This window comes from Protopterus annectens, chromosome 4.part1 (assembly GCF_019279795.1).
Source record: "Protopterus annectens isolate FY-2018-M chromosome 4.part1, PAN1.0, whole genome shotgun sequence".
Classification (NCBI taxonomy): Eukaryota; Metazoa; Chordata; order Ceratodontiformes; family Protopteridae; genus Protopterus; species Protopterus annectens.
Genome location: NC_056734.1, coordinates 581,218,332 through 581,244,786, shown reverse-complemented (window position 1 = coordinate 581,244,786; position 26,455 = coordinate 581,218,332). Strand labels below are relative to the sequence as shown.

The following is a 26,455-nucleotide window of genomic DNA, read 5'->3' as shown; positions in this document are numbered from 1 at the left end:
GATCATGCCTCCTGAACCTGGTGGATTTCTTTGAGACAGTTACTCAGGCTATAGATAAGGGAAAGGAGGTTCACACGGCTTACCTTGACCTTGCTAAAGCATTTGACACCATTCCCCATTCAGGTATTATTGATAAGTTCACCAGCCTGGGCATAAACCCTTACGTCTCAAGATGGATCACAAACTGGCTCTCAGACAGATCCCATAAAGTAAGAGTAGCGGGATCTATGTCCGAATCCAGACCAGTAACGAGTGGTGTGCTTCAGGGCTCTGTCCTTGGGCCCATCCTGTTTGGCATATACTTCTCAGAAGCTGTGGCTGACTAAGTTTGCAGACGACTGCAAACTGGGTGCTATAATAGAGTCTCCGGCTGACATGGAGATCCTCCAGAAGGGCCTAAATGAGACGGATGCATGGTGTCAAAGCCATGCTCTCAAGCTAAATGCAAAAAAATGCGTAGTAATCCCCTTTGGAAAAAAACACAGTACCCGTAAACTACAACATAGGAGGTAACCCCTGAAATCTGAAGTAGAAATAAGGGATCTAGGGACCCAAGTAGATAGTCAGCTTTCCTTTGATAACCATGTTGCCAAAGTGGTTAGAAAATCCTTCTATGTGACCCATCTGATCACTAAAGGGTTCGCATCAAGATCTAAGGATGTAATGGTGCCCCTCTACTCTTCCCTCATCAGACTCATTATTGAGTACAATGCACCAATTGGAATGTACCTGGCTAGACATCTCCAGCAGCTGGAGAGGCCACACAGGTACCTAACCAAGAGGATTACTGGCCTCAAACAGTTGCCATGTGCAGCACGATTGCAAAAGCTAAGACTGTTCTCTGTTGCATACCGCTTTCTCAGAGGCGATCTCTGTCTAACGTACAGAGCCATGTCCAACCCAGAATTGTTGAACAAGCTCCATCTTAGCAAAACCAAATCTACTCAAGCTACACGCTCTAGGGATATAAACCTCAACACAACAATGAATAGAACATGCTGGAGGGATAGATTCCCTTCACAGAGACTTCACTTACTATGGAACAGGGTCCCGATCTACATAAGACAGAGCCCCTCACTATCACTCTTCAAGAGGAACCTTGATGAGTGGATGGTTAACAGAAAGTTCACAATGGGGATCACACCAACAACACTACTAGATAGGGGCCAAGGGTACTAGCTCCTAGTACAAGGGTCTAGGGAACTACTAAAGGGGCGTGAATACCGCACAATGTGGCTGGGCTAATATATGCCTGCGGGCAGATAGCCCAGTACCAACCTATGAACCTATAAAAAAAAATATGAAATAAAAAAATTATAATATTCAATCAGGAAAGTATAAAGTTACATATTTAATTAGAGTTCAGTTATAATGTCTCAATAAGAGCAAGAAATGTTTTTCCCAAGGATTGTTTATCCATGTTTTAGGAGAGATTCTCAATTCTTTCACCTTAATTTCTAATGTCGCTGATTCTTCCATCAGTCTCAAGAATTAGAGTAGGTTCCTGTGATGAAAAATCACATTTCTGAAGCTTACTGTTACACCTTTGTCACTCATAAAGAGAACAGTTACCAAACTCCAAAGTATTAGACATTCACACACACACACACACACACACACACACACACACACACACACACACACAGTTTGACTTTCAAAACCACAAGACTACATGGTCACATTCTGAACATCAAAACTATAACAAACACCAAAATTGTTGTTGTTGCAGGGGAGGCAAGACCCCCCCTGCACTCCCCAAACCCCTTATTAATTTTATATACCAACTTTGAGATCACACTACAGTGGGAAAAAGACCAGATTCCACGAATCCTACTGTACTGCAATCTTTGCAAAAATAAACCAGCACTACTAAACACTGAGTGTTTCAGAAAGCAGCCATATAGTTTTGATCTTTTGAAAGCTGATGTTCAGAAATGTTGATATTCTGACATAGACCTATATATATATATATATATATATATATATATATATATATATATATATATATATATATATATATATATATATATATACATACATACACACACACACACACGTGTGTATATACATACATAAATATATATACACACACACACACACACACACACACACACACATATATATATATATATATATATATATATATATATATATATGTACAGAGACAGAAAGAGATAAACAGAGATATACATGCACATACAGACAGTTTGACAATTTTTGGTAGACAGCAAAAATATTGAATGGTTTTAATTAACAGACAGATGTATCAAACGCTTTCAGGATAATTTAATGAGACTGTTTAAATGCAAGGGTTTTGAATATTTTCCTTTTCCCATTGTTCTGTGATTTCAGGGTTAGTGTATATTGACATACGTGGTTAATCGGGAGGGTAAAATTACTCCGTGTAAAAACATTGCTTTATGGTGCTTCTCTTTTATAAGATGGTGCGGGGTTCATTGATATGGCAATCAGCAGCACAGTACTCAATGACAGTTCTATTACATGCAGTTCTATATATATATGTGTGTGCGTGCTTGATAAATACACACACATTTTAAATATACACACACACACACACACACACATATATATATATATATATATATATATATATATATATATATACACATATACATACACACACACAGCAAAATACTAGCACTAAAATCTGATTTCAATCTTAAATAAACAACTTCTGCAGCAATTGAAACTCATATTAAAGTAGTGCAACATATTATACATCTAAATAAATGAGCCATAGCACTGGTGGCCTAGTTGTTAGGATTTGGCATTCTCACGATCACTGCCAGGGTTTGATTCTCGGTCATAGAATTTCAATTTTTTTTTTTTTTTTTGTTATTATGATTAGGGGTTAGTATAATGGTTAAGATGTTAACCTCACAGAAACAGGGTATAGGGTTTGAGTCTTACTATTAGAAGGGAAACTGGATAGACTTAAAATGTACCACAAGGACAGCCAGCCTAGTACTTGCCTATGAACATTTAAATATTGAAGCAAATAATATATAAAGTAGATGAACAACATATATATACTTACACCCTCATGTGTAATTTCAGTGCATTCACTGATGAATACTGATATCTAGAGACCAGAATACACATTGAAAAATGCATAGATTCTTCAGTTTTATAATATATATATATATATATATATATATATATATATATATATATAAATGTTTACTATCATAATTTCAAACATGTTTGTTGCGAGTACTTAAGTACTCAAAAAACACTGTTGAAAGTTATGATAGCAACCAAGAAAAAGAACGAACAAAAAAAATGTTGACAATTCGAACATACCACCGCATGTGGTGGCAAACAATACACGTTTTGCAGGAGAGCAATCCCCCCCTGCACCACCACACTCCCTACAGCTTATATATACAAACTCTGAGATCACACTACAGTGCGGGAAAGGGTACAATTCCCAATCCACACTATAGTGCGATCTCCATCCAACATGCTGTACTCACAACAGCAAACACACACTACTATTCACGGATGTGCATTACGCATGTCTTTTTGCACATTCAAACCTGTGCAGACATATTTTCGAATATCCGCTGTCACACACTGCAGCTGCAACATTGTGATGGTATAAATGGTACACCTATACATTATATATATATATATATATATATATATATATATATATATATATATATATATATATATATCCATTTTAGTCCATTGCTGAAAATAAAAACAATCATTATTTTAAGGTAATGCGTTGCTCCAAGTTTTATAATTCAGAAGTTTTCTTTTCTATGTAACTAGTGTTATTTGTTTTATTTATTGGGATTAGAACTAACAACTCTTACATTTCCATAAAGATAAATATTGTCCCAAGATGCTCAACTTTAAATTTAAATAATGCACTTCAATCTCCTGATTATTTAAATGTAACAAAATATGCTGTTTAAACTGGCTGGCTATTTCATCTACAATGAATGCACCACAAGACCGTACAACTGAATAAATTACCCATTCTATTGTACATGTGATCAGCTCTTTGATCTTAACAATTCTCTGGCTATGTGAGTTGCAAATGTTTTACTTTTGCAAACATACTAATAAAAAGTTCTATTCTGTAAGGAAACATCCTTTTGGTTAACTCCCCAGAAATTGTTGACAGAATGTAAATCTAAGGGCTCTGTCCTGGGGCCCCTCCTGTTTGGCATATATTTCTCAGAAGTACAGGCAAGCATTGAAGGGCTGTGGCTGACCAAGTTTGCGGACGACTGCAAACTGGATGCTATAATAGAGTCTCCGGCTGACATGGATATCCTCCAGAAGGGCCTTAATGAGACAGATGCATGGTGTCAAATCCATGGTCTCAAGCTAAATGCTAAAAAATGCGTAGTAATCCCCTTTGGAAAAAACAGAGCACCCGCGAACTACCACATAGGAGGTAACCCCCTGAAATCTGAAGAAGTAATAAGGGATCTAGGGACCCAAGAAGATAGTCAGCTTTCCTTTGATAACCATGTTGCCAAGGTGGTTAGAAAATCCTTCTATGTGACCCATCTGATCACGAAAGGGTTCGCATCAATATCTAAGGATGTAGTGGTCCCCCTATACTCTTCCCTCATCAGACCCATTATTGAGTACAATGCACCAATTGGAATGTACCTGGCCAGGCATCTCCTGCAGCTGGAGAGACCACAGAGGTACCTCACTAAGAGGATTACTGGCCTCAAACAGTTGCCCTATGCAGCACTATTGAAAAAACTAAGGCTTTTCTCTGTTGCATACCGCCTTCTCAGAGGCGATCTCTGTCTAACATACAGAGCCATGTCCAACCCAGAACTGTTGAACATGCTCCATCTTAGCAAAACCAAATCTACTTGAGCTACACGCTCTAGGGATATAAACCTCAGCACAACAATGAATAGAACATGCTGGAGGGATAGATTCCCTTCGCAAAGACTTCCCTTGCTATAGAACAAGGTCCAGATCTACATAAGACAGAGCCCCTCACTATCACTCTTCAAGAGGAACCTTGACGAGTGGATGGGTAACAGAAAGTTCACACCAGGAATCATACCAACAGCTCTACTATATATGGGCCAAGGGTACTAGCTGCTAGATCAAGGGCCTAGGGAACTAACCAACGGGGTGGTGAATACCGCACAACGTGGCTGGGCTAATAGATGCCTTCGGGCAGATAGCCCAGTACCTACCTATGAACCTAAGCAGGTTTTTAAAACTTGCCAGCTGTTGCCCAATATTTTTATCCTTTCAATAAGTAAAATAAAAAACATCTGAGATGAATTTATGAATAAAAATATCAGTCTTCCAAACAGGTCAAAATTTAGTATGAAACCAGCATATATGAGAGGAAAATATCAGGTAGACAGGAAATGTTTGAACAAGACCAAAGGCAGCTCCACCTGGAAGCATAACTTAGGGTTGCTGGGTCAACAGAGCAGCACCACTCTGAACACAGTAAGAATGCAACTAATTGGAAATGGAAACAGCACTCTCCTGTGTAACTAGATGGACAGACCAGGGCCCGATTACCATGAGTGATGTGTTACATTAGATGCTCCATATGTATTGTCTTCAGGAATTAGTTGCTTTGCATGTCTATTTTGAGTTTTCAGTATGAACTATGAACGTTGTTTTTGTAATCTGATCCAGCTAGCATGATTCTCTGCACTGTATGTAGCTTGCACTCAATTGTTCTTGCACTATATGTAGTTTTATTAGCTTAGTCTTTTGTATTGTACGGTATTACTCTGCTTTACTGAGGTTCAAACACCAACACCACGCTGTTGCTCTAAGTAGGAATGCCATTGGCAAATTGTCACACTTGTTGCTCAATTGTGCTGCTAAACTGCTTTTACAAATTTTGTACACAAAATTTACTTTCTGTGAATCAGTGGGCTGATGTTCTATTATTTTAACACTTGTTTTGTCTCTTTTTATTTGCTCATCTACTTATTTTTGTTCTGTAAACAGTTGCTTGGACTAACACTGCAGCCTTGCTCTGCTAGTCTTGCTGGAAATCAAATACTGCACATCTAACTCGAGACATACAATATATACACTATATATCCTTTTCCATCTCTTTTTTTGTTCTCTGTCTCTCTCAGTCTGAAGCTATTCTCCTGCCCTATCAGTATACTTTAACTTTAATTTCAATTCTCATTATTAATGTTGTCTCTTCCTTTAACACTCACTAGCTAGTTTTGTACCATGTCCTCTTGACATAATGCTGCTCTGTTCTATTTTTCCTCCTTTATTTTTATACAATGTTTCGTTGTTCTTCAAAAGTTAACCCCAGCGGTGCTGCTCCAGATAGTTGCGAACTGCACCCCACCCTCCTCCCAAGACTAAATGTTTGCAAATTTTTAACAGATACAAGAGCCAGCCTGTAAAGGTTTACAGACCAAACACATTAAGTCAGTATGACTGGAATTTACATGTTCATTCAGTTATCTTAGCCATGTGCTATTCAGAATGGCACCAGTAAAAGTTTAATGTCTCTTTTCTGCTTTGCCTGATTTTACAGCATTAGGATCAAAGACAGCCTTCAGTACCCCTCTCCTCCTTGTGTTTCCACTCCCCCCTTCTGTAATTAACTAGCGATACCCTGCAGTACCTGGCAGCCTGCACTTTCTTAATTGCCGTTTCCAGTTACTGCATTTGTGAATCTCCCTCTTTTCTATTCAAACAACTCTAGCCTGATTTGCTTTTTTCTTTGTTTTCCAAACCCTGAAGATTTCCTTTTAACTACTTACTCCACTAATATTGTCTCTTTCTACATTTACTGTTTTTATTCTACAATGTGAAATACTATAACATTTACTTTTCCCGTTTACACTATTAAGCAGCCTTACTTACTTAGCAAACACTGACAGTGTCAATTCCATTGACTGCTTTTGGCAACACAGTAGACCTTAGGGGCTGGAACCCATTCCATTCACCCTCATTATGCTCAAGCTCACTTCCATCACTTACCCTACCACCAATTCCCATCCACCCCTCCTCTATATTTATAACATCTTAACTCCTCCCTCTCATTGAACCATCCAGTAATCGATGGTCCAAACAACCTATGCCCCTGACTCTATTTCATCTACAACTCCCCTTACTATATTATTTCCATGTTCTCCTTCCCTTATACTCTCTTCCTCACACCACTCCAAAAATTCAGTCTATTACATTTTCAAAGTGTCTTCTATGTCCTACCTCCAAAGTAGTAACGTATCTCAATATATTACTCCAACTTCCTGCATATGATTGTTGCTAAGCACTTGGATATCCAGTTAAAACCCTAACACTCTATGAGCCTGGAGTTGCCATGAACTGTTGACCTTGTCAGGAAGAAAATGGCCCAAAATTGGAGCTTAAGAGATAAGATATTCCTAAGCAAGCAAAAATTAATAATTATAGGAGCCAAATGAACACAGCTGCAATTGCTATATTGTTATAAGTGTCCGATTTCCACCACTAAGGCACAATACAAATCGGGGGGGGGGTGAAAAGAGGAAGTAGTTAGTTGGAAGGGTTTTTGAATGGGATATGCTCAATTTCAAGGCATGAAATGTATGGCTGCACACTGTTTAGGAGAGGTTAATACTGTACTCAGTGTTTCTTTGAATAGATCAATAAGGAAACTTTTACAGGTAATGTTCCAAAGACTTGTTTGTTAATGTTAACTTAAAATGCAAAGCTAAATTTAAGATAGTATTGCTGCAAAGATGTAGTTCAAAATGCACTTCTGTTTGTATAACTGTATGAGGTTGCATGATTTGCGATCAGTAAAAAGAATTTAAAGAAAAAAAAAGTAACTTTTGAGACAGCAACTCACCCCAATTGGCCTAGATGTCCCAGTGAGAAGAGTGAACATCTAGCAATCTATAGGACTATGCTGAGATAAAATTATTTTGGAAAAGAAAGCTGATAATATTTTTATTAGAAAGAATATTTATATTCAGTATCAATATGGGAGCATGCATACTCAATATGAAACCCATACGTATGAATACTGCAAATTTCATACAGTTAGCATGTCATCACATATAAAGTATGCTACTGTATAAGGTTAGAGTAACTTAATCGGGGCTAATTATATAGAGTGGAATAACAGCTCATTGGCAATTATTAAGTCCTGCGCATGAAGGTTAGAACCATGCTACCTGGGTCCCACAGCTTTAGAGAGCCCATGGCTAGCTAAACAAGATACAGTGTAATTGATCCATGGCTAGCCAAACACAGAAAAGTAATGTTAAACACTCTCATTTTGGTCCAGTGACAGCACATCAATTTACACAGGAAAGGATACACACAGCAACAAACAGCAGCTCATGCTGGACACTTTGCACTTCATACAGGAGAGTCAATATGACTTGAGGAATTTAAAATTTTACTTTGAAATATCTAGGTGAGGTTTATCTTGCTTGGCCCCAAATAGAGAGGGCTGTCTAGTTAGGAAACTTACCCAAAATCTCCACTAGGTGGGCAGCAGACTCAAACCCTACCCCTTATGGACAGGATGTAGGAGCTATAATCATTTACAATGGCTACCAGGCCTACGTTGCCTTCTTTTTCTGTTAAAAAAATCACTAAGGATTACAGTCAGTCACTAGAGTTTCATAGTTTTTGGTTCATAAAATGTTTGCTGATGTAAAACCTGTTGTTCAAATACATTTTTGAGTTATTTGTCACAGTATGCTCTTAACTGTCTCCAATTTTACAGAATATCTCTGATTTTGCCTTATATTTTTACCCTGTCCTTGAGCAAGTCATTTAAACAGACAGTATTTTGAGGAAACTGAAGAACTACGCTTGCCTCCCCACTGGTCTCATGGACTGCAAATCTTTTAACTACCTATGAACTAGAGTAGTAATGGTGTAAGGAAATGAAGTCTAGTGCATAAACTGGAGCACCATTATATGATCCACATTATTTAGCTGTGATCCTTGGCTTCCTTGTTTTGTTGAATTTGCCAAAATGTTTATTTAGCTGTGACTGAATTGAACAGTGTGAAGTCTAGGAGTTTAATATTAATATTATAAATATGAATACATTTTAATCTATCTTGGGTTTTTTTTCAGACATACAGGTGAGAAATGCATTGAGTTTGGGCTACAACAGCTTGTCTAGCACTTATTGCAGAAGAGTAAGGCCTTGAGCTGTTAAAGAGCTGCTTCCTGTAATATGTGGTTTGACAGTATTCCTGGACTAAAAGGATTTAGTGGAAAAAAAAAACTTTTGAGACAGGAACTCACCCAACCAGGCATATGTGTTCTATAACACTGTTAAAGTAACATTAATATGGAAAAGAATGTTGATAATATTCTTATTAAAAAGAATATTCATATCCAATATCAATATAGGATCAATGGGGTGTCCCAGTCTGTTAGTAAATGCTTACACCTTTGTCGTTTGATTTCCTGTGCCTTCACCTACTTCACTAACAGTACTTCACTGTATATTGTTTGGAGTATGAATCTCAGCACATCGTTTGTAAATGGGTTGCCAGATACATTTTGAGTAAATGTAAATTTCAAGGGAAAAGAATGTTAATGTTTCCTATGATAAGTCTGTTTTCAACAGCAGAGTGTTTTGTGTTGGTTAAAAATGGTTCTTAGTGTTTTTTAATTTGAAAAAATAAAACGTTTTAAAGGAAATCCACATTTCTGCAGTAATTGCAAAATGAAGAAAACAGTATGATTTCTGCATTCGGTGAAAACGGTTACTCTAGTAGTTAGTACACAGGAATAATCTCTGACTTGCTAATGAGCTGCTTTCTGTAGCAGGGGTTCAGTATTTGAATCTTTCCACTTTAATTTACCTACTGTGTGACACTGAGCAAGTCACTAAACCAGACAGTTCTTTGGGGCACTTGGGAATTTAGCTTAGGCTCCTTAATGATCTCCAGGACTGCATGATTAGTTAATATGAACCTTTACTACTGTCTACCAACCATTCCCTATTGCATAACAAATCAAGTTCAGGAAATGTTATGGGGCTATCACCATCACACCATCTTTTTAAATACAGCATAGGTAATTTATTCTTCAAGGCAGCAGGCACTGTATTTGTAGATGAAGTAGTGAAATGCAAAGCTGTTTGCCAACAGCAGCCTCTGTATTAGTAATAGTTATACGTATATACATACCGGATTGGTCAAGGCCCGGGTTAACAACAACCACCACCAGTACTGTTGGCCAACAGGGTGCTGGCAGAAACTGGGCTACTGTTGGCCGAAGGAGGAGAAGAGGGGGAAGGCATGCCCGAAGGCAGGTAAAGGCCAGGACTGTGATAGTGAGGGTCGGAACTTTGAATGTTGGCAGTATGACTGGTATAGGGAGAGAGCTAGCTGATATGATGGACCGAACAAAGGTTGGTATATTATGTGTGTGCAAGAGACCAGATGGAAGGGGAGCAAGGCTAGGTGTATCGGAAGCGGGTTCAAATTGTTTTATCATGGTGTGGATGGGAGGAGAAATGATGTAGGGGTTATCCTGAAGGAACAGTATGCTAAGAGTGTTTTGGAAGTTAAAACAGTGTCAGATAGAGTGATGTTTATGAAGCTGGAAATTGATGGTGTAATGATGAATGTTGTTAGTGCATATGCTCCACAAGTTGGGTGTGCGATGGATGAGAAAAAAAATTTTGAAGTGAGTTGGATGAAGTGGTGATGACTGTACCCAAGGGTGAGAGACTGGTGATTGGAGCAGATTTCAATGGGCATGCTGGTGAAGGAACAGAGGGGGTGAGAAAGTGATGGGTAGGTATGGTGTTAATGAAAGGAATGCAGAAGGTCAGATGGTAGTGGATTTTACAAAAAGGATGCACATGGCTGTGGTGAATATGTATTTTAACAAGAGGGAGGAGCATAGGATGACATACAAGAGTGGAGGAAGATGCACACAGGTGGATTATATCTTATGTAGAAGGGCCAGTCTGAAGGAGACTGGAGACTGTAAAGTGGTGGCAGGGGAAAGTGTAGTTAGGCAGCATAGGATGGTGGTTTGTAGGATGACACTGGTGATCAAGAAGAGGAGGATGAGTGTGAGGGCAGCACCAAGGATCAAATGGTGGAAATTGAAAAAGGGTAATTGTGAGGTGGAGTTCAGGGAAGAGTTAAGACAGGCACTGGGTGGCAGTGGAGAGTTACCGAATAGCTGGGTAACTACAGCACAGCTAGTAAGAGAGACGGCTAGAAAGGTGCTTGTTGTGACATCTGGAAAGAGGAAAGAGGACAAGGAGACCTGGTGGTGGAATGAAGAAGTACAGGAGAGTATACAGAGAAAGAAGTTGGCGAAGAAGAAGTGGGAATGTCAGAGAAATGAAGAAAGTAGACAAGAGTATAAGGAGATGAGGTGCATGGCAAAGAGAGAAGTGGCAAAGGCTAAGGATAAGGCATATGAAGAGTTGTATGAAAGGTTGGACACTAAGGAGGGAGAAAAGGACCTGTACCGATTGGCTAGACAGAGGGAACGAGCTAGTAAAGATGTGCAGCAGATAAAGGTGATAAAGGATAATGAGGGAAATGTACTCACAAGCGAGGAGAGTGTGTTGAGCAGATGGAAAGAGTACTTTGCGGGGCTGATGAATGAAGAGAAAGAGAATGAGAAGGAGAGAAGGTTGGATGATGTGCAGATAGTGAATCATGAAGTGCAGTGGATTAGCAAAGAGGAAGTAAGGACAGATATGAAGAGGATGAAGAATGGAAAGGCTGTTCATCGAGATGACATACTTGTGGAAGCATGGAGGTGTTTAGGTGAAATGGCAGTGGAGTTTTTAACTAGATTGTTTAATGAAATCTTGGAAAGTGAGAGGATGCCTGAGGAATGGAGAAAAAGTTTTTTGGTATCGATTTTTAAGAATAAGGGTGATGTGCAGAGCTGTAGTAACTACAGAGGGATTAAACTGATCAGTCACAGCATGAAGTTATGGGAAAGAGTAGTGGAAGCTAGGTTAAGAAGGGAGGTGATAATTAGTGATCAGCAGTATGGTTTCATGCCAGGAAAGAGCACTACAGATGCAATGTTTGCTCTGAGAGTGTTGATGGAGAAGTACAGAGAAAGTCAGAAAGAGTTGCATTGTGTCTTTGTGGACTTAGAGAAAGTATATGACAGGTGCCTAGAGAGGAGTTGTGGTAGTGTATGAGGAAGTCGGGAGTGTCAGAGAGGTATGTAAGAGTGGTACAGGATATGTACAAGGGTCATGTGACAGCGGTGAGGTCTGCGGTGGGAGGGATGGATGCATTTAAGGTGGAGGTGGGAATACATCAAGGATCAGCTCTGAGCCCTTTCTTATTTGCAATGGTGATGGACAGGTTGACAGACGAGATCAGACAGGAGTCCCCATGGACTATGATGTTTTCAGATGACATTGTGATCTGTAGTGATAGTAGGGAACAGGTGGAGGAGACCCTGGAGAGGTGGAGATATGCTCTAGAGAGAAGAGGAATGAAGGTCAGCAGGACTAAAACAGAATATGTGTGTGTGAATGAGAGGGAGGATAGAGGAATGGTGAGGATGCAGGGAGTAGAGGTGGTGAAGGTGGATGAGTTTAAATACTTGGGATCAACAGTTCAGAGTAATGGTGAGTGTGGAAGAGAGGTGAAGAAGAGAGTACAGGCAGGATGGAGTGGGTGGAGAAGAGTGTCAGGAGTGATTTGTGACAGACGAGTACCAGTAAGAGTGAAAGGGAAGGCCTACAAGAGGGTAGTGAGACCAGCTATGTTATACGGGTTGGAGACAGTGGCATTGACAAAAAGGCAGGAGTTAGAGCTTGACATGGCAGGGTTGAAGATGTTAAGATTTGCACTGGGTGTGACGAGGATGGACAGGATTAGGAATAAGTATATTAGAGGGTCAGCCCAGGTTGGAAGGTTTGGAGACAAAGCCAGAGAGGCAAGATTACGTTGGTTTGGACATGTGCTGAGGAAGGATGCAGAGTATATTGGGAAAAAGATGCTAAGGATGAAGCTACCAGGTAACAGGAAAAGAGGAAGGCCTAAGATAAGGTTTATGGATGTGGTGAGAGAGGACATGCAGGTGGTTGGTGTGACAGAGCAAGATGCAGAGGACAGGAAGAATTGGAAACAGATGATCTGCTGTGGCGACCCCTAATGGGAGCAGCTGAAAGAAAGAAGAAGATACTTAATGTGGAATTAATCAGATTAAGATTATTTCTACAGAGACTATGCATATTGACTTAGCATATAATATTAGGTGGTTAATATTTATTATGTTCTGATAAATACTTGTCTATTTAAACTGTGTTGCACATGGCTGGGCCTTATGGTATAATACTAGTGTTCTTTATACAATTTCATGTAGTTCATCCAAAGCCACTAATACAGTACATGTAATTTATTTCTTCACAATAACAAAAGTGTACATAGTCAAGGGGGCTATAGCTGCTGGTCGGGTTGTGGGGCTATATATGGATGAAAGTATCTTATGCTCTTATCACCCAGTCATTTTAAACAGTCCTTAATCTGGCTTTACAAGACTAGCGCACATGTGTGCATATGAATTAAATTGGAATACTTTAGCTACTGAGTGTTTATGTGAAACAAATTTGAAATTTGTGACTTTGGTCATTATTATTTTTTTGACAAATACATCTATGAAGAATGCAGAGGGGTATGTTTTTGGATAAAAAAAATAACTGACCATGCTGAGCTGATAAAGTTAAAAAGTCATTACTCTATCTTTGCAGAACTTATGTGCATTTCTGTGAAGCAAATTTGAATAATTTATTGTATACATTTTTATCACAGTCAGATGTGTAATGTGTATGCCATATATAAAGTGGCCATATCTGTTGAGTACAGATATTGGAAATTATAACAGCAGCAGTTTGGTCTTTTATGGTTGAAATATTCTGAAATGTGTACTTTTGTCATTATTGGTTCATACATGCTGTTTCTCTGTTTACTGAAAAAAAATCATTCAAGATTACAAATTTAAAAACACAATAACAACTGTTGCGGTACTGAACAAGCAATATAATTTAAAACAATAAAGAAGGTGAATCAAACAGCACATGCATTTATGCATGAGCCTAAAAATATGTTGAGGGTGACTTTAGTTTGAAAACAGCTTGAGACCCAAGATGCACAATTTGCCATTGCACATAAGAAAATAGTACAGAAATGGTATATGCAGTGGACTGTATAATGACATACAGATTCAGTTATTTGGCCAAATGAGTACATAATGAGATGTGAATGTGTGCCTATAAATCAGGTTTCTATCCATAGGCAAAAGGCACACTAGGTGCACACAAATTGTGTATCACTGTAAGAGCAAACAGCACATGGAATCCTAAGGATCTGCCACAAAGCAGGGGTGCTCAGAACAGCAAAAGCATTTGGGAAAAACTGCTTCTGAATATCAGCACCACTACCTTATATCTGGTAGTACAGTGTGGCAGCCTGGATAAAAATGGTACCAGTAAATAATTACATACAAACAACTAGCTGATCAGCAACTGACAAACAAGTTTGTAAAGTCAGACATATCATATGGTTGTTGGCTGGCATAAATTACCCACATACAACATCAGGAGGAATATGTGGACTTCCTGTACAGGTGGACACAATGATAAGTGTAGATCTTGCTACATTAGTTACAAGGACCACCTAGATACAAACAGGGACACACCAAATATATGATAGCATCCTACAGAATACAAGGTACATTTCCTACAGTGTCTGTTAGTGCCAACTAAGAATTTGGTCAACAGTGCAACAGTGTGTTACAAGGGTCTTCACATGTGAAAACTTTATATATATATATATATATATATATATATATATGTATATGTATATATATATATATATATATATATATATATATGTATATGTATATATATATATATATATATATATATATGTATATATATATATATATATATATATGTATATATATGTGTGTATATATATATATATATATATATATATATATATATATATATATATATATATATATATATGTCTATATATATATAAATATATATATATATATATATATATATATATATATATATATATATATATAGATATATAGAGAGAGGGAGTAAGATACACAGATTTTTATTAATTTGTTTATACTTTGTTGACTGGTTTAATCCTTTTCAGGGAAGAAATTGAGGTGGCATTCATACTGATGGGGTTGGCCAGAACACTGGGTAACTTCCCTACTCTTTTTAATAAGTGGTGTGGAATGTTTCACATTCACCTAAGCTACAACTAGCTCAGGCAGATGGGGCCTTAGTTTAACATCTCCTCCAAAGGATGGCAACCTGAGGAGTGCAACACTCCATTATGCTGCAATGCGGTGTCAGCAATGGAAAACTGATCCAACTACCTGGTGTGGGAATAGAATCCACAGCCTTCTGCACTAAAGGCTGAGCTACTGAATCTCCTGAGATAGATACAGATAAATAGGTTTAGATATAAATAAAGAAAAACTGGATACTTATACTAACAAGAAAGTGTGCCCAGCTTTTCCCTGTTCATGTTTTCCCTTTATGCTTCTCATTCGTTATGCTCCTCTGTGTTCTATATTCCACCATTTTCTACACTCCTGTTCCCGTTTCTCTTCATTGAACTATTAAGTGTCCAGGTGACCGGACACCAAAAAGCAGATGTTACAACCTGCTCCAGGATCCGCCTACAAAGTGCTTGATAATAGTCTACTTCATCAACTGCTGACTCACACTACCAGCTGTTTTCAATTATTCCAAGATTGTGCACGCTAATGCATATCTACCACCTTAGCCAATCACATGATGCTTGCTCTTCTCTTGTTTGGTTGGTTTATGCTTGTTTTCTTTTTCAGTGATGATGTCCAGAATCATGATACAAAGAGTAGAGAAGACCTTGTATATTTCAGAAAAAGAAAACAAAGAACCTGGACATACTGTCTTGGAAATTTCAAAAACATTATTTATAGAATATTTCTAAAGGCATCAAATAATTCTGCGACAGGTTGTTATATTAACTATAATTTTCATCTTTGTGAAGTAGTAAATAATTTGTCTTCTAAAGGAAATGATGGGAAATAAGTCTTTGTATTCAAAGTTTCTTGTAAAACATTATAAGAAGTTATTGAAATGTTTAGCTCTGAGCCACTATGTTTAACAATAGAACAGTTAAATAATACATTATAAAGACTTTTTCTCACTGCATACTAATTTTATCAAGAAGGAATTTGTTGTCAGTGAGTCTTCTGCAAGAAATATGAAGTTGTAAATAAGAAATTACCCAAAGTTTACACTATGTAAACAATCAACCATTTCATTAAATACGATTACAACAGTACAACTGAAAGCAATCTAGAAGTTAACAAAGTTTAGTTTTAACATAAAGCTTAGTGTGCAGCTAATTTTAGGCACCTCTTCCAAATGATGTGGTTCTTGAGATAAATCGCAGTATAACAAATAATATTCATATAACAGTATTTCAATAGTGTAGGCTGTGTAAATGGAGAAGCAAAAAAGTACAGAGAGTGCAGATGGAGGAATGAAAATACAGACAAGAATATTAGGAACACATATGACAGATGCTTATTAAAGCACAGTTTATGTACAACATCGTGTAAGACATAACTCTGGAATTTCAAATAACTGCATAATAATTCATATACATCATGCATCTCCCTACAGGTTTCATTAGGCAAAACTTTGAAAAAACTGCACATTTGTATAATTTCATTCACTTAACATGTTTCACTCATTTAAATTTTTTCCCTTATGTTATTTCCTGTGATTTATTTTATATGATTTTTAAATGGTATAGTAGATGTTTCATTAATTATTGGTATAAATCATGTTTCTGTGAGTTTTTCACTTTTTAATAAAACAGAAATTTCACAGCATCAACAGATAATACAGTTGTAGTATACAAAAGCAAAATTATTATATTTCAAGGCACTAGCTAGATATTTCTACGATGTTTGTACTGCTTTGTTTTTGAAACTTTCAGAAAGAAAAGCTTTCAATGGAATTATGAATAACCCAGAATGAATATGTTCTCTAGCAATTGCAATGTAAGTCCTCAGTCTGGACACAGTAAAGCAGAAGGTAACAGTGCTACTACTGTTCATAGGTGATTACTGGGCTAGGAGGAGGTTTTTTTTTAAGCCTAGCCATGCTTCCTAAATGTATCTGAAGAATTTTAGTATCTGTGGGTTATTTAAGGGGTACATACATATGCACACACACACATAGACTTGGCATGGGTGGTCAAACATTTACAGGCTGCCTCTGTCTAATAATGATATAGGTGCCAGACCAGATGTACACTTCCAATTCCCAATCCACTGGTCTGAGCTAATCTTGAACTAATCTTAAATTGGGTTAGGGAGGAACTCTGCTTTACATGGATGGGAAGCTTATGCCAGAGAATGGGGAGTCTATGAGATACATACCTATCCTTCTGACATGTCCAGTTTCTGTTATGAATAAGGTTTGAGTCCTTAGATCAAGTAATTCTGACTGCAGATGTACAAAAGGTCATCACAGTGGGATCATAGAACGCATTGTAGGCAAAACATAAATTACCTCTCTGCAGCCTGTGGGAGACTGGGTACAGGGATAGAGCTTTGAAGTAGTCCATGTAGGACATGTTTATGCCCTGTACTCTTTTTGTGAAGAACCTTTGTGGTCACTCCAGCTGTTGCAAATGCCTAGTTAGGTACATACCAAGGGGGATGTTGCATTCAGTGATTGCTCTAATGAGGACCATGTACAGTGAACCAATGGCACCTTGGACATAGATGCCATACTCTTACCTATAAGTTACACACCATAGAATAATTTCCTTACTACCATAGACAAATGATGGTCAAAAGCCAGCTTACTGACTACATGCACCCCCAAATCTCCGACCACTGGGTCTACTCTTTGGGGACTATTATCATAGTTATTAATGGTATTGTGCATGTACACTGTTATTCATTCTTTTTGATGTAATTGCACATAGCTCACATTATCGACAGTAGAGAAAGTAAAAGAAAAAGCTGCAACTACATGGATCATATTCCCTGAATAATGTATAAGGGTGAATAAATTTATCACTGGGACATAAGCATTTCGGCAAGGCTTCTGAAAGTGATAAAGTTTATTTCAAAGAAAGAAATATATCCAGTGAACAAACTGAAATAAATATGCAAGTCTGATCAGATGAACTTATATTTTTGCCAACTGCAGCAGCTACAGCATATGCTTAAGGAAGGTACTTATTTTTTAGTTAAATAAGACTATCAACAGTTGCAATAACAATCAGAGGAGTTTTGAAAGTGCTTACAATTTTACAACCTTTTCTAAGAGCAACAATTAATTGTGTAATTTGCAATTTTTTTTTTCATCCATTTCAATACTTCATTAATATTCATTTCAAGTCCAGATGGGCTCTTCAATGAAAATTTGTTTAACCTAATTTCTTTATTACTGACTGATAAAAAGATTAGCATTTTCCATGTCTTAAAGTGTAATTCATAAATTCAATAACAATAAAACATTCTGCCAGTTAAAAAGTAAGCATAAGGAAACCTTGACACAAAATAGATATGCATAAATACCTTAAAATTAAATAAACAACAATCAGTCACTGTAACAATGAAATTAATTAAATGAGCAGATCTGTAAATAAAATTAAGGTAACAATTAAAGAAAAATGATTAATAACAGACATTTTTTTGCAGCAGCCTTACTCAAATGAGAACGGAGTAATAACTTGATAGAATATGGAAGATAATATATTGAACTGAATGGTTTAATATTTTAAAAGTGTAAGCAATTTTGCTTTCCAAATAGAAAAGAAACCAGGTGTAAGTTGCTTTGATCTGTATGTCTGAGGACTGATAACATAATACTACATGACATACAAACTTATGAATAAATATTGTTTCTAACAAGGCAACTGCAATCAAGCTGTCCTGTTAGCTAAGTAAGTCATGATATTTTTCACATGTAAAGACGCATGCCTTAAAACCATTAAATTATTTTGTAAAAAGTAATGCCAAACAGCCTGTTAAACTGTTTAAAAATGCTTAATGCATATTTAAAGTTAGTCCAATATATTCTCTAAGATCCATTTAAGATTAATATGTATAAATAAATGCATTGCAAAATGTGATGAGAGTGCATATGGTTACATGTAAAATGTATTTAAGATCGACTCTTGAGAATTATCACATCAAGAACTTTACAATATTTTGTCTAGAACAGAATGGTATGAAAACCCAAACTCCTTACACATTACACTAGACAGTCACCAGAGTTAAAATACATTTACTTTTTAAGAAACAAGAAAGACAGAGTTCATAATAGCTGAAAAAATATGAATCTGAAAGAGATTTCCATGGAGTCTAAATATTTCTAACAAGAAAAGGAAGAAAAAAAGTCGAACAAAGCTTCAAGGCAAAATAAAATTAAGACAATAAGGAAGACAGCATGTGTGTGCCAATTCCACAGGACCAGAATCTCAAACACTCTATAAAATCTTGTTGCAGCAAACAAATTATCAATTCCAAAAGGCATTTCCAGACATCAACATGTAACAATATAATCTTTAGCAAAATGATTACAAATGTCATACACCAGCTTGGTAGTAGAGCTATGGCCTTTCAAACCATCCTGAAAGAAGAATATGCTACTTTGGTCCAAGGCATAGGAGATGACCTAGCAGGTATCTACTAGGTTATGAAAAACAGGATGATAATTTTGTCCTTTTTCCACAACAGTTCTAAAACTGCCCACAAGCCTCAATCTAGTTATCAGTCTAAGTGTCTCTTAATCTGGTCCTGACTCCTTTTTTTCTGGTATTAAAAACTGTACAGGGATTTACAGACAGAATTTATTCAGAATAAAAGTATTTATTGAGAATGGTACAATTAAATGTCAACAAATGTGCATGTCTGCTAGTATTGTGTAGATGGAACTCTATGGAGTAAAATCCATTTATCTGGAAATATATATTCTTATACAGGTGCTGTAATTATTCATCGGGTTATGTTTTAACAAAATATAAAGAAATGAGTAGTTGAAGCCTTAAATTATCAATATCTTAAAATATTAACTTTTACCACAAAAACATACTAAATTAATTTAATTATATATAATACTTCTGCATGAGATCCATTTCCTTCCCTGATTTTTGCTGGTTGTTAGTAATTTAATATGTGATTAAATATTTGCAAATAGCAATGCCAATTTATTAATTCATTCTCTAATTACCTGCATAATTCCCTGCAGAATCATGTTGGAATCATTGCCTGTCCTGGTACTGAGTGTGTTAAGGACATACAAGCTTGTCCTGAATAAGTCAACAAACAATCACAGGTCTCACACACACACACAGACACACACACACACACACACACACACACACACACACACACACACACACACACACACACAGACACACACACACGCACACACATATGCACTTTCTATCACACTTCATGCACACCTACAGCCTATTTAGACCATTGAAATTCTAACCCAAAATGTAACTTTGATGTGTGTGAGGAAATCAGAATGCCCTTAAAAAGCCACATAGAGACAGGAAGCAAATGCAGGTTCCATACAGAAGGTACCTCAGTGGATTCCTGAACTGAAGAATCAGGCAGTTTGAGGCAATAATATTTACTGCCCCACCATGGTGCAAGTAAAATAGCAATATTTTAGGTCTCTCATTTGATGTGTAAATTCACTGGAATGACAACTGTAGTTAACTACCAGCAATCTTCATTCTTCACACTCCAGCACTAATAAGCCATCACCATCCTATAATCCACTGGAGATTCTTGCTTTTTTGCTGACCCTAAGCTATGGAACACTGTTCGCAATTTATTGAGATAGATACCAATCAGTCATGGTTATAACCAAATGTTGTCACAAGATCAGTATACTACAGGCTACTACAAAGTGACCATTCCATTTTCTGCACTGAATCTTTACATATTTACATCCATACGCTTCATCCAGATAACTCATTAAGCAGTACTGAAGGGTAACTTTTAGTATGTTTCTACTACTTCTGTAACACAACTAGTACTTTGCCCTTTTCCTCAAGTTTATCTTACCACAAACATCTGGATTTATGCACAGCTTCATGTTGTTGTTGTTGTGTCTTTCGGCTTTTCCCGATTAAGGGTCGCCACAGTGGAACTCCGGTCCACTAATGATTGGTAGTTGATTTTTATGTGCCGAGTTACCAGCCCTGACGCACAACCTTCAACGAAGGTACGCCCATTCATGCATGTCTCCATGCAGAAGACGCTCTAGCTGAGAATCGAACCGGACAGCGTCTTACTGTGAGGCGACAACGCTACCACAGCACCACCACCGCGGGTATACACAGCTTCATATTTCCTAGTTATATTACACATATTATATACATCATCCTACTGTCGGGATAAAAATGTTTTATTCCTGTTGACTGTACCTAGTCCTCACTGAAAATGGGCACTGTTCATGAAAAATTTCCTGGTCATGACACTCAAAAATTTAAACAAGCAAGAAAACTAACAAGCAGCAGACAGACAGACAAATTGTGTAGTGACAATGACACTGTTCATAAGTGTCATCCTTGTCTCTTTGGCATCTGTTTCACAGATGTGAAGAACCAAGTTTGCAGGTGGATGCAGACTGGATGCCATTACTGATTCATCCTCAGACTACTATATTCCCAAAGAAGGGCTAGATAGTGACAGCAGTTAGCTTTAGACATACTGCAAAAAAAGAAAAATGAAGTGCACTTGCATTCTGGGAAATACATCTTTCCCACTAACTATTACATAACAGGAACCATATTTTAAGGGTGATATGGTCATTAGATATCTAAGTACTTTCATCAACAGGGAACTGCTTTTTCAATTTTTTTTTTGCCAAGTTAATTACCGAAGATATATTCTCAAGATCCAAGCAGGTCCTAGTCTTCCTGAATTCCTCCTTTATCAGGCTTATTATTAACTATAACACTGTCACTGGTATCATTTTACCAAACAAGTATCCCAGACTAAAAGCTGGCCTTCTTTTCCTATCCAGATATAAAAAAATATTAAAACTGTCAGCTTACACCATAACTTAAGTACAATTTCCTGGTGGGATAGAGTCATTATCAAAAGGATTCCATAGCTGTGGAAGAAATGCATCTTGCATATTAATAAGTGTTACACCTCAGCCTCCTCCAGTTTAAGTCTTAATGATTGGACTGGTTCAAGTAAATTTTCCCCAGGGATTAGCTGTATGTTCTTTATCAATAAAAGAGGTAAACCTACTGAAGAGATTTCCTTGCATGTTTCGCTATGCTTTATAAAGTTATTCAGACCAACACCCTGTTACAAACCTGTGAAAATGTAAAGGAAAACTGCAGAAAATATCCAAAAATATTAACTTTTTTTTGGCCAGTGTTATAAGCAGTGGGAACAAAGTCATGACTTTGACCATGGGAATGCACATTGAATTAGAAACTCAGGCATCTGTTACAGCTGATGGACACGATAGAGGCATTGCTAAGAAACTGCCTGCTCATCTCTTCCAGGTCGGGAATGTGCAGGTTTGCTGGGATGTGATTGGTTTTGTCTAGGGATGGCCAAAAGATGCTACATCTCCACATAAATTATGGTGTTTCCCTCATAGTACAAGTACATGCCCCCTTCCTAGGGTGATGTAGCCTCATACATCAGACACAGGTCATTGTTACAAGAAAAAAAAAACACTAAAATCTGTAGTAAGACAACTGTTTACCTATCCATCTTCCACTTGAAGGTGCATGGTGGAAGGAAACCAAAAACCCTACACAGAGGCAGTTGTATCCCTACCTATGAGTAGGACTTTGCTAGAAGGGAGTGCCTTCCCTTTTGTGGGTCAGACTGAGGAATCACAGCACAGAAACGTTCAAATAAATGACAATATAGGAGCTGGTTATACAACAGCCTGATGTCAGTAGAGTGCAAGCACAGGAGAAAAAATATGAACAGATTGTCATGCTGTGGTCATACCCTGTACCTTCTACACAAAGAAAAAACAACAAAAATACAAAAAATAAATGTGTTCCTTTCATATTACATCAAGCATCCAATAAGAAAAATGAATATCCAGTCTATAGAAGATATTTATGTCTGAATTTGGGGGTGACATCTAGGGGTTGCAGCATAATAGGGAAAGAAGTGGGAGCACCTGTCTGCTGATAGATTTTTCACTGCTTCAGCTGTGGTGTTTACTGATGCCTATCCCAATGGAACACTTTGAAGTTTCCCATAAGTTAGTCTATGGACCTCATCAATGGCAGTGAGCAATATTTATTTATTTTTGTCATGTGATGATCAGGTGAAAGCAATGGTCTGTAGACACATTTAAGCCACTATGTGGGATGCACAGATAAAAGTAAATATAATGCATATATGTGGATAGTTTGAGGTAGGCATTATGTCATGAGAGAGGGAAAAAAACTACACAGGAAAAAAACACATGCAGACATGATGAAAACAAACTCCATTGATACTGTGACCACATGTCAGTACTGAACCACAGATGCAGAAAATGTAAACAGAGATCTTATTACAAAGTGATTGTTTTTCATGTAGGTGGAGCCCTGGTTATCATTCAGAGCAGCTAAGCAATGAACAGAATATAAAAATGATTACATCCAGATATATGACAAAGCACAGCTGCTACAGATGAGGCCCCATCCATCCTCAACCCCTTTTTCCCATTTTGCTCATGGGATTGGGGTGTCACTTCAACACTGACAATCATCTTGAGCCAAGGTTCCCATTGACAGGTGGCTAGCCCTGCTGCGGTAGTTCAGCAGTACCACTTACTCGCACACACAATCGGACCTACAGCCAATTTAGAGTGTCCACTCTACCTATTCATGACAAAGCAACTTTTTGCCGGCACATGTAAAGAAGTCAAACAAACAATTTTAAAATAGATGAGCAGCTGTACGTATGACAGTCCAAAAATGCATTTTAAATGGGAGGGCAGGAACAATCCTGCAAGAACTGATACAACAGAATCTATTGCATATTAACTTCCTTTGGATATTACATACTATTGAAACAGTAATGCTAAAAAAGCAGTATGATTTCCTAACAAGATTATTCAGAAGCAACTGTCATTGTACTTTTTATGAGACCGATGCCATCTATCTCTGAAATGGGAACAGGTCCATGAGGTGACATAATGTCATAAAAAGTGCAACTTATTTTTGATGGGAAAGATCATATTTTAATTAATGGCAATAGTGAATGCTACCTTTTCCACTTTTGTGAACTCTCACTGCTAAGTGATTCACCTGCCAGCGCCTCTTAGAACATGCATGCACATTCTTTTGAAGTTCTGAAATGTTCTGTATTATGCAATGACTGGCCATTAACATTCAAAAACAAGTATGCTGATTGGTCAGCGCAGACAGTGTTTCCATTGTAAATCGAGCGTATGTATGGAAAAATGTCAGGTCACCCAGACTTTTTTCCATTTCTATACGCTATAACCTTTTTAAGTTTTCTTCACCTAAAAAAATAAATAAATAATAATAATAATAATAAAATTAGAAATCCTGACAGTCCAGAGGGCTAAGAGAAACAGCACAGAGAGAATACTAGGAAAATCAGATATGTTATTCAAAACTAAAGAAACGTACCTGATTTACCTTGTACTTTCTCCATCTTTGTCTCTCTTGTACCTCTAAAGTGTCCACATTTTAACCTTATTTAAAAAAAGTGCAACAGAGGTCTTCCTTTCAATGTTGCTTCCTTTCCAAAGGACTGCATAAATGTGGGAATAAGTCTCATACCCCTGCGTAGTACATCAAAAAAAGCAGCAGGATATCCAACAAAAGAGGAAGAACAACAAGTAGCTGTCATACAAAGGCAACACTTAAGAAAACTAAGTATTTTGTTCTTAAATAATGTCATTGTATTATAGCAACAACTGACTCTGTGGTGTGGTATATTGAAGATTTACCCACAACTGGCTTTATTTAATCACTCAGACTTTGCCATCATGATTAAACCACACCAACTATAGGTAAATCTTTAATATACTACTCCCATGTCTCGCTTATTGCTATAATCAAGTATAGAGCCAGCATGCAAATGTGCTGAATACAAGTGAACGGAGTTAACAAGTGCACTTAATTTTTAATAAAGTAACTCCTTACAAAGAGCAAATTATGAATGCCATACAGTCCCTTTCTCTCTTGCTCTCTGTCTCTCATAAGACTGCATGCCAATCTGAAAAGATTTTAAAATTTAGCTAGAAACAGAACAAGGATTTTTTTAATGTGCTCACAGATACACCATTGATATCTACATTCTTGTCTGTAAGACTGCTAAAGTATGATGCTCACAACAGCATTGCAATTTTTCTCCCAAAATTCAATCACAGAACACTATAAAAAGAAATATCATGAATATTTGATATATTCCTATAATCAAGACGTAAAGTAGCATTTTGCTTTAAAAAGTGAGATGAATGTTTTTTTTCTCAACTGTGGTATGCATCTCTAGCAAACTGAATAACTGTTAGCATTTTAAGAATTGTCCGTAATTCAGCTAGAATTTATACGGCAGTGGTGGAAAAAGGAGAGGGAGAATCCACAGCTACTAGCTTCAAGCCATCGTCAGCTAATTAGAATGCAGTGCACTACCTATAAACAAAAGCTAACGGTACCTGATATACTTAAAACTCATTTGTATCAATGCTTCAGAAAGCTCTCACTGGAATATTTCAATCTTATTGCTGTAGTCCCCTAAAAAATGAATGTGTGTCAAGTAAATACTAATGTGATGGACACCGACTTGAACATCTTTCACTGCAATTAAACAAGATTGCTAATATTTAAGCTATAATCAGTTTCTACAGTCAGGTCAGCTGATCCACTGCCACACATTACTTGATGGAAGAGATATATTTGACTACTAGTAAGAAAGATTTATGACTGAAAACTCTTTTAAAAGTAGAATCTCTTCTGTTTGAAGAACCCCCTGATGTATAACCAGAGATCTTACACATAATAAAAGAATACATTTACTGCAGTGTCTCATGAAAGGCATATTAATGCAGAATGTTCCCCACTGTAATAAGACCTGACTTACAGAATGTTAACAGTTCCACAGTACTATGCAATGAAATAAAACAAAATGCACACTTAAGTGCTGCTTCACAGATTTGTTATGAGATTCTGACAGATGCATACTTTGCTAAATATAATTCAACTATATATTTTCACAGATAAGAAAATGAACATTTTCTCTTGACAGACTTAATAGACATTGCATATCATTCATCCAGTAAGGTTGTAGGCTATGTTATTAAGGCAGAGAAAATACTCTGCAGGAAAGTCCATATTGTTGAACCTTGCTTCTTCCTATAGGGGGTGCTGTAAAAAATAAATCAAGTGCAAGAAGGGTAGAATGTTAAGCAACAACTAGTCTT

General features: G+C 37.2%; 1 protein-coding gene across 2 annotated transcripts in view; it reads right to left on the bottom strand.

Moving 5' to 3' along the window:
- Nucleotides 1-26,455, bottom strand: part of FGF12 (fibroblast growth factor 12) — a 2,088,810-nt gene that overhangs the window by 1,276,442 nt on the left and 785,913 nt on the right. The gene's annotated exons all lie outside the window — the stretch shown is intronic.